The sequence below is a fragment of the Lissotriton vulgaris genome, unplaced genomic scaffold (genome assembly GCF_964263255.1).
Source record: "Lissotriton vulgaris unplaced genomic scaffold, aLisVul1.2 SCAFFOLD_338, whole genome shotgun sequence".
Classification (NCBI taxonomy): domain Eukaryota; kingdom Metazoa; phylum Chordata; class Amphibia; order Caudata; family Salamandridae; genus Lissotriton; species Lissotriton vulgaris.
In genome coordinates, this window is record NW_028243158.1 from 878271 (window position 1) to 884259 (window position 5989).

The window sequence follows — 5989 nt, forward strand, 5'->3', positions numbered from 1 at the left end:
GCCCTGGGCACACGTAGTGCACTTTGCTAAGGACTTATATGTAAAATACATATGGCAATTGGGCATGATCCAATATTTCCGTATTTTAGTGAGGCTAGCACAAGTACTTTAGCACTGGTTAGCGGGGGAAGACAGTGGCAGTGTCCTACTCCGCTTGCTGGCTACTGGATGAGCTGGTAAATCTACACTGTAAACGGAAGAGCGTTGCTGATTAATAGCGCTTTTTAAACTTCCTTTTTTACAAAATCCCTTGTGCATGATTTTAGCGAGTGTGCTACACGTAAATTGTTTAATACTATTTTAAAATCTATCCGGAGTGCTGGTCTCGATTCCTGTGCCTGCCCGCCTCGGTCCGACTCGGTAATTCATTACCGTTGTGCGGAGGGCGGACAGGTGAGGGCCAGGCACTTCCGGGAGCGGTCAGCGCTCTAGTGCTCAACTGGGGGCTATTTAGGCGGAGCCTTAGGTCAGCGCAGCTGCGGGGGAAGACAGTGGCAGTGTCCTACTCCGCTTGCTGGCTACTGGATGAGCTGGTAAATCTACACTGTAAACGGAAGAGCGTTGCTGATTAATAGCGCTTTTTAAACTTCCTTTTTTACAAAATCCCTTGTGCACGATTTTAGCGAGTGTGCTACACGTAAATTGTTTAATACTATTTTAAAATCTATCCGGAGTGCTGGTCTCGATTCCTGTGCCTGCCCGCCTCGGTCCGACTCGGTAATTCATTACCGTTGTGCGGAGGGCGGACAGGTGAGGGCCAGGCACTTCCGGGAGCGATCAGCGCTCTAGTGCTCAACTGGGGGCTATTTAGGCGGAGCCTTAGGTCAGCGCAGCTGCGGGGGAAGACAGTGGCAGTGTCCTACTCCGCTTGCTGGCTACTGGATGAGCTGGTAAATCTACACTGTAAACGGAAGAGCGTTGCTGATTAATAGCGCTTTTTAAACTTCCTTTTTTACAAAATCCCTTGTGCACGATTTTAGCGAGTGTGCTACACGTAAATTGTTTAATACTATTTTAAAATCTATCCGGAGTGCTGGTCTCGATTCCTGTGCCTGCCCGCCTCGGTCCGACTCGGTAATTCATTACCGTTGTGCGGAGGGCGGACAGGTGAGGGCCAGGCACTTCCGGGAGCGGTCAGCGCTCTAGTGCTCAACTGGGGGCTATTTAGCCATCGCCTCACAGGAAGCGCGCAGCGATTGCGCGCAGCCTCATCTCAGCCGAAGACCAGCCAAAGAGCTGCCCGTCTGCGCCCGTCCGCGTCAGGACGTGGCGACGGGGCGGGAATCTTACATCATGCCGCCTCTTCGCGCTGACAAACACATCAGGTATGACTCCATATTCCTGACTTCACTGAGGCAACTCTCTGCCCCATGTTATGGAGAGGGTAACAGACCCTGTTTCATTGGCCCGTTCTCGTGCAACAAATGTCATTATACTTCAATGTATTCAAACAACTCTTACGAACCTTGTAAATCTTTTAATGACTTACAATGCATCCTTATGAATGTTCGTTCAATGCCTAAACACCAAACTGAGATCTGGGACCTATTACATTCCCAGTCCCCAGACCTATGTTTCATTACTGAAACCTGGCTAAAACCCCATACGGTGTCTGCCATTACTTTGGGAGTACCTATGGGATACAAACTTCACCACTCTGACCGCCCTGATAAAACTGGCGGTGGCGTCGCTATAATTTACAAAGAGTCTATTAAATTGGACGTTTTAGATAGACAATGTTGCAGAGATATGGAAACAATGGTTTTTAGAATCATTCTCCCCAACAGAAAGACCATCAAAGGTGCACTTGTTTACCGACCACCTCTTCCATGCCCCAGTTTCTCCACATCTCTTTTAGAGATACTTGGCCCTTATATGCGGGCCAATGAAGACTTTCTTCTCCTTGGAGATTTTAATATCCACACTGACCAATGTGAATCCACAGGGACAAAAAATTTGTCGACTGATATGACAACTATCGGTCTTACACAAAAGAATCAGGATCCCACCCACGATGGCGGTCATTGTATCGACTTGATATACACCAACTTCGACAACATACTGTGTCACAAACCTATTCAAGTCCACTGGTCAGATCACTTTTTATTGCAGTTTACCATTTTTAAAGTTAATAAAGGTCCCCCAATGAACTCCCTCCCATCCACCACACGCAGACAGTGGCACAAACTTACACTGGATGCGCTAGAAAAGGTGTGGGAAAAACCCGAGATCAGAGATATTGACGAAGTAGAACAAAAGTTAACCGTGCTTCAGCAAACTCTGACGGTAGCCATTGATAAAATTGCCCCTTTGAAAACATTCAGACAGTTTCCTGTGGCTAAACAGGAAAAATGGTACACCGAGGCCCTAAGAAAAGAGAAGCAAGAATGTAGAAGGATAGAGAAGAAATGGAGGAAATCACACTCTGAGGATAATAAAAAGGCACATCGTGCAGCCCAAGCCAATTACTACAAACACATCAAGGCTGCCCGCAAAAATAACATCGCTCAACAGCTCATGGAAGCCGATAACTCTCCCAGAGAACTGTATAGGATTCTTGACACTTTTGTAAAACCTACGGCATGTATATGCCCAGACGACTTCTCACAAAGCCTATGTGAAGAAGTGTCATCTTACTTTGAAAATAAAATAGAATCCATTTATGGAAAAATCCTAGGATCCCAACCTAACAGTGATTCCCAAAATGCCTCCTCCCTCAATGAGAATATAAACCTTACCTTAACTACATTCCCTCCTATAAACACTGAAGAGCTTGATACAATAATGACCCAAGTCAAATCTGGATCTCCGGATGACCTTATTCCTGTTAAAATCTTAACCCCCCTTCGTACCCTGTTAGCCCCCTACATTCAGGATATCATCAACCAGTCTCTTAAAGAGGGAAAAGTACCAACTGAATGGAAAAGAGCAGTGGTGAACCCAATCCGCAAGAATGCGGCCCTTCCATGGACGGAGCTTTCCAACCTCCGTCCTATCTCCCTTCTACCTTACTACAGCAAGATGGCCGAGAAACATGTCAACGCACACCTGTCCAACTACATCGAGGCAGCGGGCGGCCTAGACCACTCACAATCTGGTTTTAGGCCCAACCATAGCACCGAATCAGCCCTTCTGTCAGTGACAGATAACATCAGAATGTCACTTGACAGAGGGAGCTCAGTGATTTTGGTGCTATTGGATCTGTCCGCTGCCTTCGACACGGTGTCGCATGAAGTTCTTCTCGGCCGTCTGAAGGGAGCTGGAGTAGAAGGGACCGCCCTTGCGTGGCTGGAAAGCTTCCTCGAAGACAGACAACAAGGTGTCAAATTAGGCTCCTACAAATCTGTCTGCAGGAAGCTCACCAAGGGGGTGCCACAGGGCTCATGTCTAAGCCCCACGTTATTCAACGTATATGTGGCCCCCCTGGCAGAGATCATCAGATCTCACGGGTTCTCACCAATCTCTTACGCTGACGATACTCAGCTGCTTTTCCCCTTTGAAACCATTACACCCGCAGTCATGCAATCTTTCCAAGACGGTATGAGAGCGGTGGCAGGTTGGATGGCCCAGAACTTCCTCCAATGCAACGTGACCAAAACTGAGGTCATGTTGTTTGGAGGGGCCACCCTGCTCTGGTCCCCGGAATGGTGGCCACCTGAGCTTGGACCTGTCCCAGCGCCCAAGCAAACCATCAAAAACCTGGGGGTACGCATAGACCAAACTCTGATCATGAAAGATCACGTCAGTCAGGTTGCGGGAACGTGTTTCCGTACAATTGGTCTTCTACGGCGTATCTTCCCTTTCCTACCAAACACCCATAGGAAGACGCTGGTTCAGGCACTAGTCCTTGGACGGGTGGACTATTGTAATAGTCTACTCATTTCCGCCAACCAGGAACAACTTCGCAGACTGCAGGTGGTACAGAACACCGCGGCAAGACTTATCCTGAATGCTCCCCCCCGCACCCCCTCCCGCCCCCTCCTGTCCCACCTTCACTGGCTCCCAGTGCAACAGCGGATTCAATTTAAACTTTGCTGCATCATGCATAAATGTATCTACGGCTCTGGTCCCAAATATCTGAAGGATATCTTTCTTCCTTACTCTCCTGGACGCACTCTACGCTCCAGCAACACTATGTTGCTATATGTACCTAAAGTAAACAGAGCAAGACAGGGTGGCCGTGCCCCCTCCCTTAAAGGTCCAATGCTGTGGAATTCCCTCCCCCCCCAGCTAAGACAAACTCCTCACCTTCTCAACTTCAGGAAGAAATTGAAAACTTACTTATTCACACAGGATTAATTTAGCCTCCCATCTGCCTTTTCCGATCTATAGTTTTGCCTAACTCACTCAGAAGCCACGCGCGGAGATACCCCTTCGGGGCTGATTCACGCGCGATACAAGACTATAAATAAATAAATAAAGTGTGCAAAGTCCAAATAACAGCAAAAACAAGGTCAGAAAAAGTGGGGGAGGAAGGCAAAGAGTTTGGGGAGGCCGCTGCAAAAAAGGCAATTTCTGACTGTCACTATCTTGCATTTCTTGCTCTTGATGTGTTTTAATGCTGTGTCCTCCAGTTTCCCTGCCTGCACCCATCTTACATCAGAGGTGACCTTCTTCAGATGCCACATCTTCTCTCCACTGATAAGAACATCAGAAAGTGGTGTGGTGCAAAGTTCAAAGTTAGTTGTCAAAAACAGGGAGACATCCTCTGGCGTCAGATGGAGGAAGAAACTGTGAAGGTTGCATTACTTTTTTTAGGCTTCTAAGATGTTTGAAATCAAGCTTGTGCTAACATAATAAAAATTGTACTGTCTTCCATTTTGAAATGACGTCCAATACACCATTTGATGATTGTTGTCGCTGCGTATGCTTTAATAGAGAATTGTGAATTGTCCCAGTTTTTGGGACTAAGATGCACCCAACCAAGGATAAACTTGCTGTCCCTGACGATTTTGTATACAGTTTTACAATTCTCATCACCTGAATAGAGTCTGGGAACCTTTGAATCTAATATGATAGTATTTTGAGAGAATCTTCTAATGTATTTTGTAGTAAAATAATTCTTGCTGCCTGTTGCTTATTTGTGCGTATCGTGAGAGCTGTGCACTTGTGTAGTAATTTATATGTAAATGTGTTTGTATTTATATAGCCCCTTCTACCCAGAGGTCTCGTAGCGCTGTATTCATACCGCTGTGGAACCCTTCCTGGCTTTCCTGTGAGATGTTCACTCCTGGGCACCCCCAAGGTGAAGCCAGGAATCCAAGCGCTGCTGGGGGAGTTGTGGGGATTCAGCAAGCTATTGCCCAGAGTGGGACCCATGATTAGACTAGGCACCGAGGCGCAAATTATCAGGTCCGGGGAGATTGAGTCCAAGAGCCGCAGAGGCGGGATTTGAACCCTGGTTCCGGGCAAAACCTCTGCATCAGGGTCTGCCGCTCTAACCATTGAGCCACGCTTCTCCACACATATGTGAAATCCTTTGTCTATAGTTCTATAAAAGGGCATGGATTTTCTCTATTGACGAAACCCCCATTTTCCCATTCTTAGAAGGCGAATCTGTGTGTGATTTACTATTGAACTTTACTGAGTTCTTTATGCTTATGAACTGTATTCTTTTCTGCTAACCTTACTAAGCATATATTTCATGTATTTTGCCTAACTAATCCTTTATATGAAGCAATATGGGTCTTACACGAGATAGAGACGGGCACCAAAGTCTGTTTAGGGAATATACTGCTTACGGTCCAAGCTGTTGGTGCGGTCAGGCTAAGTTAGGGTAAAACAGATTTGAATGCTGACAGAGCCTAGAGAAAGGAAAAAGACGAAAAAAAGGGCAGAAAAAACTGTAAAAACTACACAAATAAATCAAAACACAGTAATTTCACAAGAACGAAACTAGAAATGTCACAAGAAACAGGTGTGCGCAAGAGGCGAAGATTAGGAAAGAGACAAGCTCAAGAACCGTTGCACTGAACTGCATTAACTTGCT